Below are 14,287 nucleotides of genomic sequence, written 5' to 3' on the forward strand. Positions count from 1 at the left end.
GCCTTCCTCACCAAATCCCTACAAGCTCGGGTCAGGGAGGTGTACTCCTCCTTTGTCCCTGCCCCCTGCTTCCACCACCAGTACACTTTTTACTTTGCCCTCAGGCCAGCCTGGATATCCATGCTCAGCCATGAAGGTTTCTTGGACCCTTTTCCTGCCCTTCTGCACAAAGGAATTGCATCCTGCTGTGCCCCAAAGATAGCCTCCTTGAGGAAGGACCACCTTTCCTGGACCCCCATACTAGCTACCCCCTGGGCTCCGAGTGCCTCCCTGACTACTGCCCTGAGCACATTATGAGGTTCTCAAACCCAGACACCAGCAGGAATGCCAGATCTACCATGTGAAACATCTCAAAGATTGGAGGGCACTTCAGGGCTTGATGGCACAACACAAGGAGACAGGAGAGGAGTTAGGACTTCCTTGCCTGGAGTTTGGGGACAGAGCAACACAGGGGGTGCAAGTTCAGCTTGGGGAAGACTTAAACGCTGAGTAACAGCAGGAGCTGATGGAGATGGTAGAGCCTTCTGGGATGTGTTCCAATAGACCTCGGGATGGGCCCAAGGAATAGAACACAAAATCAGGATACCACCAGGGAGCAATGGAGGCCTATACTTTATCGACTACAACAAGAAGTACAGCAAGAAATAGAGAAGATGGAGAGACAAGGGATTATCCAGCCTTCTTGAACCCTCTGACACAGTTCAATAGTACCAGTAGCCAAACCTGACAGATCACTCCACCTGTGCATAGACTACTGGAGGTTGAATGCACTGGTAACCTTTGAAGCTTTCCCCATGCCCCATATTACTCACCTCGTGGAGAAGACTGGGGAAGCAAAGTATATATCTACCATTGACTTAACCAAAGGGTACTGGCAAATCCAGATGAGACCTGCTGATTGCAATCATTAATTACTATCAGAGATTTATACCTCACTTTGCGGAGCTTGCTGCACCCCTCACAGAGGCACTCTGACAAAGGGCATCAAGGTCTCTAAAATGGATGGGTGAAATTACAAAAATACTTGAGAATCTGAAGGAGACCATGTGTAGTGTTGTAGTAATGCATACCCTAGACTTCTCTGTCCCTTTTATCTTACAGACTGATGCATCCAACAGTGCATTGGGGGTGGTTCTGCTACAACAATGGGGGGAAGACGAGGGCCCGGTCGCATTTGCAAGCAGTAAGCTTAATCTAACAGAAGCCAGGTATGCCACAATAGAAAAGGACTGCGTAGCCATACATTGGGCGGTGGAATATTTAAAATACTATTTGATGGGCTGGGAATTCCTGGTGGTAATGGATCAAGCCCCACTTCAGTGGCTAACCAAAACTCCTATAGAGAACACCTGCATAACCCACTGGGCACTGGCTCTGCAACCTTTTAAGTTCACGGTGGAACATCACCCTGGTAAAGATAATCTCATGGCAGATTTCCTCTCCAGATACATCAGTCTGGAGGAGCCAGCCGAGGAGGCGTGCCAAGCACACCAGAAGCAACATCAGCAACTTGGGATACACGGCAAGATACCAAGAAACAACAAGGCAGCTTAAGAGGGAAGGTCTGTGGTGGTGGGCAGCCCCCACAGGTGCCAGAGATGCTGGGGGCAACCCCTGGCATTCCTGGAGAGGGAGAGAGAGCACCCCATAGCCTGGGAAACTTACTGTCCGGATGGGCAGGTGTGGAGCAGGAGCCACGCGAGCCAGCATTTCCCTGGCTCTTTAAGCGGCTGCTTCCTGGGTGAGGTGGTGGCCAGCTGATTGTGGCAGCTGATGCCACTGCCACAGGAAATTTAAAAACCCTGCTGAAAGCCGAAGGGAGGGGAGAGGAAGCCAGCTGGGAGCATGTTGGCTGGGCAGAGCCTCCAGGTGCTTGTTGTGGCAGCATTGCCATTACTGCTCCACAACAGATGGCGAGTAGTTCCTGGCACCAGGCTGGGGACAGGCAATTTCAGCCCCTCAACATTTAAATACCCAAGGGGTGTCCCTCCTGTTGGAGGACATCAGATGCCTGTGGCTCAGGCACTTTAGACCAAGGACTTAGGTCCCAGGTTTACCAACATCCCAGCAGCAGGCCAGATTATTGAAGTCAATGCTGAACCACACAGTCAAGGGGCTGAAGTACATCGTCAGGACCAAAACTGGAATACCCGAGCAGTTGATGAATGGACAGGGTGTAGGGAAGGCAGAGCCCTGAGGAACACCATGGTGCACTTGTGAGTACCCCATCCTTGGGTCTACATGGGAAAAGAACACCACTGAACCCCTCCCCCTCCTTCTTTTCATTTACCAACAAGTCATGGAAGGCGAGCTGGGGGGCCCTGACCTTGAGGGTGGAGTGGTACTTGCAGTGCCTACTTGAGATGTGACAGTAGGCTAAATCTGGCCTGTGGGCCATATTTTACCGAACCCTGGTTTACAGGCTTGTAACTTCATGGATTTTCTACTCGGGTTCTGGTAATTCCATCTCCTATCCAGTGAAGAAATGTGACTCATGCTAGTTTTTATCTAGTTACCAGGTTCCAGATTTTACATAAATAGCTTGCAGGTGCTTTTATTGTTTTACTGATATAGATTTATACTGACACCTGGAAAAATCTACCATCCATTGGGAGCGAATGAAACCTTATTCCCCTTACCTGAAATAAGCAAGCACTTAAAGGTCATTTCCTCTCTGAATAGTCTTCAGAAACTCTTTTTTACACAGATATGCCAAACCAATGTCAAATACAGTTTAGTGAAATATATTTAACATTAGCAATATAATTGGGCCTAGGATTTGTAAAAAAATATCTGGTGATGGCTCAATAATATCCAAGTAAAACCAATCCTACTAACTCTGCATTACTTCACACAGGAGAAAAAGAGTATAAATAAATCAATGAAGCAGTTGGGTACATCAAAGTGCAACATTTTTACCATCCTAAAGCTATCACCAACTGGGAAAACAACACCATGTCTTTTAGCCCTGCATCCTTTTCTCAAAAGTTGAACATACTGCAGAAGGCATGGGTGGATCATGCCTTTATGCATAACATGCATAGTAAGCTGAGAGCCCAAATTCTGGAGCTTCATGAAAGCAGGGGCTGAGCTCTGCCACTGCTCATCACCTCTCCATTTTTTCGCTCTTTTTCCATAGTGCTAAACTCAGTGAATAAGGGCAGGGAGGGAGGGGAAGTATGAATAGCAGCAGCACTCATACTCTTGGCTCCATCTCTTTTTCTATGTGGCTCATGTGCAGAAAGTTCTCTTCACTGTACATGTCCAACACTCTTGAAAAGGAGACTCCCCCAACCACTACCAGCACAATCCTGGACCTGCCCCAGGAAAAAGTGTACACTGTTGAATATTTCTTCCCAAATGCCATCCCTATATCTGTTGATTTCAATTGGAAAAATCTGGCTCAGTATAATCTAGGATCTAAGATAGTGCCTTTTTCATCCAGTGATCCATTCAGGTTTTTTTTAATACTTTGGTTTTTTGCTTCCCATCAAGAAATGTCATTAAGTCATCACTGAATTCCACATATTTTACTTCTGAGATTCTGGGTATCTCATAGTTATCAGATTCTGGAACATGTCATATTAGGTTAGTTCACAGCATTTTCACATGCACAATATCTATCTCTGCAGAGTCCCAGTTCAAAATCTGATTTGGCTCCAACACCAATGAACTACAATAGAATGTAGGTGATAATTCATTCCCTTCTCACTGATGGTTTCAGCTGGCTTTCCTGGTAACCCAATCCATGTAGGAGACCACAAGAGAATGAAAATCTGAAACAGAAGGCAGGAGGAGACATCACCAAATGAAAAAAGCATCTGCCAAGTAGCAGATTTCTTGAGTACATGGAAGCAGGAGTAACTTGTCTGTCAGTGTTACTGAGAAAGGAGGATGGGATGCTCCATTATTTCTAGTGCACAGGAGGAATGGCAATAATCACTTTAGTATGATTCTTTGTATTCTCTTCTTGAACTTTTCTCTCTGTCATTAACTATTTGTCTTTAGATTGGTACAGGTTATTCACAAAAATACCTAAAGGCAATACTGTGAAATCAAAGGATCATTTTCAGGAGTTATTAAGTACTTAGTGGGGTTTCCAGAAGGCTTGTAATTTCCCAAATCAATAAGAATTAGTTACCTTGGCAATTTGGAAAAATCCTACTAGGTGTCTGGTTGCATAATTAGATATCAGCATACCTTCAAAAAGGTGATCCATTGTCTCTAAGCTCTTTCCCTTATTCAGAAAAAACAGGCATCGTGGTTGATTATGCTTGCTGCCCTTGATAATTACAACTTTATTCATGTTAGTAAAGTTTCTTTAATATGTGTGACTGCAGGAAGTTAAAAGTAATTGACTTACCCTTGAAGTACCCCTAGTTTTGTTATCAAAGCATGCTTATTTTTAATTCATTGTGAGAGACAGCTTTCAGTGCTTAAACATATTGACTTTTGCGCCATGTATGGGTTACATGTCAACAGCAGGCTCCTCAGATATTATTAGCTTGTGCTAATCACTGCATGATGATGTTGTGCACTGTGTTTGTTTTTATTTACTTGGTAAATGGTCTAGATAGTTAGTAATCCTCTCTTGTGCTTTCTGTTTAATGGGAAAAAAATCTATTTTCCTCCTGCTTGTAAATATTTTAATGAAGAATAAGCTACCAAATTCCAGTTACAGAAACAAGGTCTTACTTCTTACGATAGAAAAATCTGCACATAAAAATGGTGAAAAATCTGTTCCCATTTAGTCCAAACTAGCAATATATTCCTAAAATGCAGTAGGTCTATATTATTAAGACTTTCCAACAGAAAACAAATGGACTTCAACTCTTTTTATTTTATTTTAAAAAGTGAAGTTTCCTACAAAAAAACTGGTTGTTCATGGTACCAGTGTAGTTCTACCTTACACATTAGTTACTGAGAACATACCTCAGTGAATGGCAGAACTGTGTCAAAATGATGCCATTACTCTCCCCAAGAGTCAATATGGAAGAAAGAATGAAGTTAATATGAAAACAGCAATAGTAGCCCTAACAGTTTTTCAGAGTTGTTATTTTACTATGGCATTAGCAACTTGTGCAATCAATTCATTTAGCGTTAAAGCAGCACACATCCATTCCAAAAAATGAAATGGAATTTATTAAATCAAAACTATTAAACTTGAAAACTGAAATCCTGAGCTTTGGATCCAGGCAAGATATATTTGGCATATATCTACCATCAGTTGCTGTGTGACTTATGCTCTCCTTCTTGGGCAACCAGATATTAATTATGCCTTACTGTTACTAACAGACTTCTGACTGCTGCTTGAAATTAGGTCATCAAAGACAAATAACAGTCCCGACTCAGATGCAAGATGCGTGGGTGTAAGCCTGCTGCACATTTGTGAGCCCTGGGACCCCCAGCAGAGTCCCAGGACCCCTGATGACCCCTGCCTGCCCACAGGTAGGTGCCTATCCAGTCTCCTCTTGAAGATTTCCAGGGAAGGTAAGTAGGGACCTGTGGTGGGTGGGACTTAGGCAGCTGAGAGCTGGCTGAGTCAGAGGCAGGGAGGGTCATGGCCTCCCAGTTTCTACTTCACTCAGCCCTCCAGGGAGCCATGTGACCAGAGCCTTGCAAACGGACCACACAAATAGGGATGCTCCTGGGCCCAGTGCATGAGTTTGCATGGGAATTTGCACAGGAGAGTGCATGGGAGGGCCCGCGGCCCTGCCTGTGAGCCCACTAGGGTAGACAGTCCCAGCTGCACCTGGTCTACTAGTGGCATGCCGTGGATGGGCACACGCCACACCCCAAGGGTCACCTCGGGGTCCACAGCCTCCCTCTCTGACACCTCAGAGGCCTCCACCCAGACAGAGCCCACGGTTCTGGGCTCCACGCAGATGGAGCCTCTGGCTCTCAGCTGCAGGGGCTGCCTGAAACTTTATCAGGTGAGGTCTGCTCCCTACTGGGGTCTCTGGTGCGCCAGCTGGAGGAGCTCCAGGCCGCAGTCCAGAGACTACGTGCTATCAGGGACTGCAAGCAGGAGATAGACTCCTACTGCCAGGCCTCTCTCCCCTGGGAGATGGAGGGTAGACCAAGTTCTCCCTCCAGGACAAGGGAGAACTCAGGGACCTCCCATTCTGTCCAGCCCAGGGGTTGGACCAAGGTGGTCAATGGCCCCAAGGCCTGCCACACCAAGGCCCCTGCCCTGCTGGAGCTATGCAACAGGTATGAACCTCTTGCAGCCCCAGCAGAGCCTGCTAAGTTACCAGCTCCTGCAGGCAACACAAGGTCTACTGTAGCTACAGCTCCCACTCACCCTAAGACAAAACGCAAAGTGTTTGTTGTGGGAGACTGTATCCTGAGCGGGACTGAGGGGGCAATTTGCCAGTCTGACCCCTTAGCCCAGGAAGTCTGCTGCTTCCCAGGAGCCCGGATATGAGACATTGCTGAGAAGAACCCTGAGCTCCTCCAGCCCACTGACCACTACCCTCTGCTCCTCATGCATGTGGGCATGAATGACATGGCTCAGAGCGCTCCCAGCCTCGGGCTCTGGGCTGAGGAGGAAGAGGAGGATCCAGGTAGTTAACCAAAGACTGTGGCACTGGTGTCATAGGGAAGGCTTTGGCTTCCATGACCACTGTCCACTCTTTGGAGAGAGAGGCAGTGAGATGCTGGGAAGGGATGGTCTCCACCTCTCTCTGCTGGGGAGGAGGCTCTTCTCTGCCAGACTGGCTGACCTGCTCCACCGGGCTTTAAATTAAACCCAATGGCGGATGGGGGGGACTACTGCCACTGCTGGCCCACTGAGCAGCCATTGCAAAGTCAGCAGGCCAAGGAACTTAAGGGAGCCCACCCCTGCCCCAGCCCTGGAATGAACTGTAGGCAAGGCAAACACCCCCATGGGGACATACATTCCTATACACAAATGCCAGGAGCTTGAAGAATAAACAGGAGGGACTTGCCCCCCTGCTAAACGCAAATAACTATGATGTCATAGCGATAATGAAGACCTGGTGGGATTCCACCCATGACTGGATCACAGGTACACATGGCACCCATGGTGGACAACTGGATTAAAATCCATGGGGAACATGGCACAGGGGATATGGTGGGAATCTACTACAGACCCCCTACCCAGGATCAAGACTTTGACCAAGAGTTTGCCAGGGAATTGGCTGAAGCTGCGCACTCCCAGTGTATGGTTGTTATGGGAGACTTTAACTACCCAGACATCTTGTGGGAGGAGTGTTCAGCCAAATCTGAGCAGTTGCAAATCTTTCTCCTGTGTATGGATGATCTCTATCTGACACAGCCAATGAGAGGTAACGCGCTGCCCGACCTGGTACTGGCAACTGAAGACGACCTGATCAGTTACCTAATGATCGAAGGGAACCTGGGTGACAGTGACCATGAGCTGATCACCTTCACCTTCACCATCTGCCGTAAAGCTGTCAAGTCAGTTATCAATACAGAAGTCCTCGACTTCAGGAAAGCTGACTTTCACAAGCTAAGGAGGCTAGTCAGTGAGGCCCTAAAGGGCCACAACCCAAAGGGGAGGGGAGTTCAGGACAAGTGGTTGATCCTCAAGGGAGAAATCCTGGATGCTCAAGCAAAGTCTATCCTGTCTCGGAGGAAAGGCAGCAAAAAGGAACAGCAGCCCCCTTGGCTCTCCAGGGAACTAGCAGACCTCTTGTGTCTCAAAAGAAAGACCTACAAAGGATGGAGAACTGGATCCACCACCACAGAAGAATACTCTGCACTGGTCCAGATCTGCAGAGAGCAAACCAGGAAAGGCTGCAATGGAAACCAAGGCTGCAATGGAACTCCAGCTAGCTACAAATATCAAGGACAATAAAAAAGTCCTTTTTTAGATATGTGGGGAGCCAGAGGAAAAGCAAGGGCAACACTGGACACCTACTAAACCAAATGGGATAACTGACAACCAATGCCCAGGAAAAAGCAAACTTGCTAAATGGGTACTTCATGTCAGTTTCCCATGGGACACCCCTGCCCACTGTGGGACAGGGAGGCCCGGGTGAGGGAGATTACTTACCCTACATCGAAGCTGACCTCATGAAGGAACACCTTGACAGGCTAGATATCTTCAAGTCATCTGGTCCTGACGGTTTACACCAAAGGGTACTCAAGGAGTACCCTGGCACAGATCTTTGAGAGCTCCTGGTGCTCTGGTGAAGTGCCCGAAGTTTGGAAGAAGGCCAATGTGGTGCGGATCTCCCTGAAAGGGAGGAAAGTAGATCTGGCAAACTACAGACCCATCAGCCTGACCTCTACCCTGGGGAAGGTCTTGGAAAAGATTATGAAAGAGGCCATCCCTAACAGACTAGCTGATGGCAATATCGTGAGGGATAACCAGCACGGGTTTATTGTGGCTAGGTCTTGCTTGACCAATCTAATTTCCTTTTATGACCAAGTGACCTATCACTTGGACAAGGGAGAAGAGATTGATGTCATATATCTTGACTTCAAGAAAACCTTTGATTTGGTATCCCATGGTCACCTCTTGGCAAAACTGGCTAACTGAGCCCTTGACCTCACCATGATCTGCTGGCTGGGGATTTGTTCCATGGTAGGATTCAGAGGGTGGTGGTTGATGGAAGTCAATCGTTGTGATGCTCTGTGACTAGTGGGGTCCCTCAAGGCTCTGTCCTAGGGCTTATAGTTTTTAACATCTTCATCAACGATGTAGACATTGGTGTCAGAAGCAGAATGGCCAATTTCACTGATGACACCAAACTCTGGGGTAAAGCATCCACACCTGAGGACAGGAGGGTGATCCAGGCAGATCTTGACAGGCTCATGAAATGGGCGTATGAGAACCTGATGGTGTTTGACACCAAAAAATGCAAGGTTCTCTACCTAGGAAGGAAAACCCGTGGCACGCTTATAGGCTCGGCAGTGCTATGCTGGTTAGCACCACAGATGAAAGGGACTTGGGGGTCATGATTGACCACAAGATGAACATGAGCCTTTAATGTGATTTTGCAGCTAGTAAAGCAAGCAAAACGCTGGCTTGCATCTATAGATGCTTCTCAAGCAAATCCCAGGACATCATTCTTCCATTGTACTCGGGCTTTGGAGGCCACAGCTGGAGTACTGCATCTAGTTCTGGGCCCCACAATTCAAAAAGGATGTGAAGAAGCTTGAGAGGGTGCAGAGGAGAGCCACGTGCATGATCAGAGGGCAGGAAAACAGACCTTATGATGAGAGGCTGAGAGCCATGGGACTCTTCAGCCTGGAAAAGCTCAGGCTCAGATGTAATTTGGTGGCCATCTATAAGTTTATCAGGGGTGTTCACCAGGATCTGGGGGAATGACTATTCACCAGATCGCCCCAAAGGATGACTAGATCGAACAGTTATAAACTACTCCGTGACCAATTAAGGCTGGACTTAAGGAAGAACTTCTTTACTTCCCGAGCCCCCCAAAGTTTGGAATAGACTGCCACCGGAGGTGGTTCAAGCACCCACTTTTAATGCCTTCAAGACATGCTTGGATGTTTATCTTGCTGGGATCCTATGATCCCTGCTTATTTCCTGCCCCTGGGGCAGGGGGCTAGACTCGATGGTCCTCCAGGGTCCCTTCCAGCCTGAATGTCTATGAAATCTATGAAACAATTGGACATCACTCTAATTGCATTCCTTACTCTGTACATGCCCCCAACATGTCACTCATAGAGATAACAGAGAATCTCCCAAACTGAGGGACTCCACCCAGTCAAGATACCTTTGCAGTCCTTCTCTGCTGTGCTTTTTGAACAAAGTAGCTATTGCTCAAGAACTGGAATGTTTGTTCAAACCACAAAACAATATGTCAAATTTGTCAAAACAACCAAAATCTTATACAATGTTACTAAATATAAGTAAATGTCAATTTTTAACAAATTCATTTTCCAATATAAATATATTTGAACACTAAAGGAGACAAAACCTTTAAGGAGACAAAAAATACTTATTATGGCAAAGAGAGTGAGATTTTTTGTTTTTTAAAGAATTCTTTAAATTAATTTGCAGGATGATTCCTGTTGATATTGATAGTTGGGTATGATTAGTGTTACAATACAAGCAGCTGATACTCAGATTTTGGCACTAAACAATAGTTTAGTTAATGAAATTAATCCCTGTGTGCAGACCTTGGACAAGGCCCTTGCCAAACAGGTTTTGCTGATTAGGAAAGGAGTTTTCTGGATGAGAGATCATGGAGAGGATCATGTACAAAAAGCCATTTGACTGGGGGTGGGGAGTGGTAGAGGAAAAATACCAAAAAATAGCAATGAATTTGCCATTGCATGGATCCAATCTAGAAATATTGTGACCCCCCATACTCAAGACCACTAACTGATTCAGCTCATAACTGTGGGAGTGAATTTAATTTCTCTTGTCTGCCCTCCAACTGCATAGAATACTCTTTAGAAATGTTTCAAACTTCAGTTTTAGATTCTTTTTATTTCCAAGAATCTTGATGCATTTTTTCACAATACTAAATAAAATGAATGTATTATTTTCCATAGCAAAGAGCTATTGCACTAAAAGAAATTAGTTTCTGTTTTCCCACATTAAAATTATTTTGCTGTCATGAAGCAGAAATGAGTTGAACTTCCGAGCACAGATGATGTTTCTGAGGAGGCAAGAATATCTTCCAAACTGTTTTATAGTTTTTAATCCAGTGAACTGGCTGTACTGGTCCTTCATTATACCAACAGGTGCTGCTACTGGTCTGCCAGTTTCAACAGCTGTGGCAAATCCTATCTTATACAACATACTACACGCTGTTCTAGAACAAATCCTAGTTTTGATTCCTTGCCTAACAGTTGGATTCAGGACTAATTTGCTGGTTCTCTCTAGCCTGTGGCCAACTACCACATAATTGTATACTGCTGTGTTTCACATTAGAGCTGCTTGCCCTCTGTCTTACTCATTTTCATCTATAAAACTTCTACATTTTCATTTATGGGGTCAAATTAGTCAGCATCTGCTGTTTGCATGGATGCATATTTCACCAAATCTAAACACAAATAATTACTTGGCATTAAACTTGTGCTGGTTATAACTGGTTTTGTCTATACAAGACATTGATTGCATAGTAGCTCATTACTACTGCACAATAGCTCATAAGTACTGCACAGTAGTGTCACACAGCATGAAATGATGCTACTGCCCAGTAGTAATGAGCTACTGCCCAGTCAGCATCACCAAGAAGATTTGTGGGGACACTACTGTGCAGTAATGCTGGTTACTGCACAATCATTTAGTGCTTATGTATGCAAGTACTAAATGACTGTGCAATAACAAATGCGCAGTTAGCATCTCATGTAGATGTGGTCACTAACTACTCCATATTCCTGTTAGATACCAAGGACATAGCCATAGCCATACATCCTCCCTCCCCCCCCCATGCATGCATGCTTCATACCCACAAATACATTGGTGAGGGTGGTCTGAATCATCCTTCTATTGACTGCTCTCAAGCCCTTCCTTTGTGGAATGCTTGAATGTGGCCATTAGTGTATTTCCAGGTTTGATGCACGTGGCTAGGTAGGAATGGACAGAGTACACTTGGGAATGGTCAATTTAAAATTCAATGCTTCCCAATGTAGACATACACCAAGTGAAAATTCATAGACAATCCACAATTCAGAAATGAATTATGCAAATTAGGAGTGATAAATATTCATAACAGATATATGAGCTACTTCTGTTCACTCCTTTGATGAGTTTCTTAAAAGCTCTCTAGCCAATCTGTCCAAAACAATGATGCAAAAACAAAATTAAAAGCCCAATTCTGAAGCTGTTGTGCACATGGAATTCCCTTTGACCTCAATAGAAATTATGCAAGACAATGGGCATGTCTGCACAAGATGCTGACTGCACAGTTGTTACTGCACAGTCATTTAGTACTTGCATAACCAAATACTAAATGCCTGGGCAGTAACCGGAGTTACTACACAGTAGCGTCCCCGCATGGTTGCCTGATTATGTTTACTGTACAGTAGTAACAAGCTACTAAGTTCTTAACGTAGATGCCTCCAATGAGAGGCTTTACAGATACTTGATCAATTCCTTCAGGTTCCTAGTACTGGACACCAAATACTTCAAATATAAGCTCATAAGGTAAATATGGAAATACTGCATTCACCCAGTCCAGTGCAGGTGGAAAGTACTTCCAACTAGCAGTTCCAACTGGCATGATTTAAGAAAAAATATTTGTCTTAGTCCCAGAACTAAAACAGAACACATATTGTGTTCAAATTCCTCATTTCCTCAGTCCTCTTTATTGTCAGTATTTTGAATCTTTCAGTCTCACCCCCGACCCCAGCTGAGATGGCTCAATACCTAATAAGGTCAATATCATGAGTACAATAGACTAATCATACACTTTAGTCTCTATTGGCAAATAAATATTATCAAGTTCAACTGACTCCTGAATAATACGGTCCTTTTTCTCCCCATATTACCTTCCCTTCACCCTTAATTTCTATAGAATCGGCTTTTCTATTCATTCAATTATGCTTAAATGATGCAGTTTTTAAACTCCAAATACAAATTTCCATAGAAATACAGCACATCCATTTCCTTAATCCCTTAAATATCATTTTCATTGCCCGAAAACAACTTATCCACAGGCCCACAGATTCTGAGATGCACTAATCATTCACCTTATTAAGATCAGGGAAAAATTAATGATTTTTTAAATCAAAGTTTTAGACTTGAACTAAAATTTGTGACAGTTCTCATTTTATATGAGCTGTCTAGATTTGTGGTGCAATGAAGGTGTGTGTGTGTGTTTGTGCCTGTCTAAGGGAGAGGAGGAGGAGAGGGACACAAAAACAGTTCTGGACTATCATTTCTATTAATGGTATCATACTATCATTTCTATTAATGGTATTCAATAATAAGAATTCACCAAGGTGACACTGATCACAGGAGCATTCATCTGTGCCTTGTTGTGAGGAAATCACAACTTTTTGTAGAATAACAAAAGAGAGAACACCAGTTGAAAAAAAATTAAGTCAATTTCTGCTCTGTTAGATCCAAGCAAAGCAAGTATGCAAAACTTAGGCTGATTGCAACTTTTGCTGTTCAGTGGAGCTACAAAAATTTGGACTATGGACAATACACATGACTGCAGAGAGAGAGGCAGACAAAATGAGGGCAGAATATAGCATTTTGTTGTTTTAAATGGAACAAAAGCAACTTTAAAGATATATAGACAGAGTAAATATTTCTGTTTTGAATGTGTTAGAATTTAACATTTCCTTATAGGTAGAGTCTTAAATCAATATAATTGACTTTGTATTTCACTTAAATCATTTCAAAATATGAAGAGTTTCATAGTTTCATAGTTTGTAGGGCTGGAAGGGACCTGAGCAGATCATTGAGTCCGATCCCCTGCCATGGCAGGAAGGAGTACTGGAGTGAAACGACCCCAGCAAGGTGTTCATCTAGCCTCCTCTTAAAGACCCCCAGGGTGGGAGCCAGCACCACTTCTCTTGGAAGTTGGTTCCAGATCCTAGCTGCCCTGACAGTGAAGTAGCGCCTCCAGATATCTAGCCTAAGTCTACCCTCTGCCAGCTTCTGACCATTATTTCTAGTCATTCCTGGTAGTGCTCAGGGGAACAGGGACTCCCCCAGTGCCTGATGGTCCCCTCTGACTAGTTTGTAACAGGCCACTAGATCCCCCCTCAGCCTTCTCTTGTGGAGGCTGAATAGGTTCAGGTCCCCTAGCCTTTCCTCGTAGGGCCTGCCCTGCTGCCCCCTGATCATGTGAGTGGCCCTCCTCTGGACCCTCTCCATGTTGTCCACATCCCTCTTGAAGTGTGGCACCCAGAACTGGACACAGTACTCCAGCTGCAGCCTGACCAGTGCAGCATAGAGGGGGAGGATCACCTCCTTGGACCTGCTTGAGATGCATCTGTGGATGCATGACAAGGTGTGGTTGGCCTTCCTGACTGCATCCCCACACTGTCTGCCCATATTCACCTTGGCATATATGACAACTCCAAGATCCTTTTCTGCCTCTGTACTGATGAGAAGGGAGTTCCCCAGCCTGTAGGTATGCTGCTGGTTCTTCCTCCCCAGGTGCATCACCTTGCACTTGTCAGTGTTGAATCCCATCCTATTCTCATCCGACCACCCTGTAACCTGTCTATGTCTAATTGTAGCCCATTTCTTCCTTCTAGCATACCCACATCCTCCCACATCTTAGTGTCATTAGCAAATTTGAACAGGGTGCTTTTTACCCCTTCATCCAAGTCACTGATAAAGACGTTGAACAGTGTGGGC

The sequence above is a fragment of the Gavialis gangeticus genome, unplaced genomic scaffold, assembly GCF_001723915.1.
Source record: "Gavialis gangeticus isolate Ggan-Ray unplaced genomic scaffold, GavGan_comp1, whole genome shotgun sequence".
Taxonomy (NCBI): Eukaryota; Metazoa; Chordata; order Crocodylia; family Gavialidae; genus Gavialis; species Gavialis gangeticus.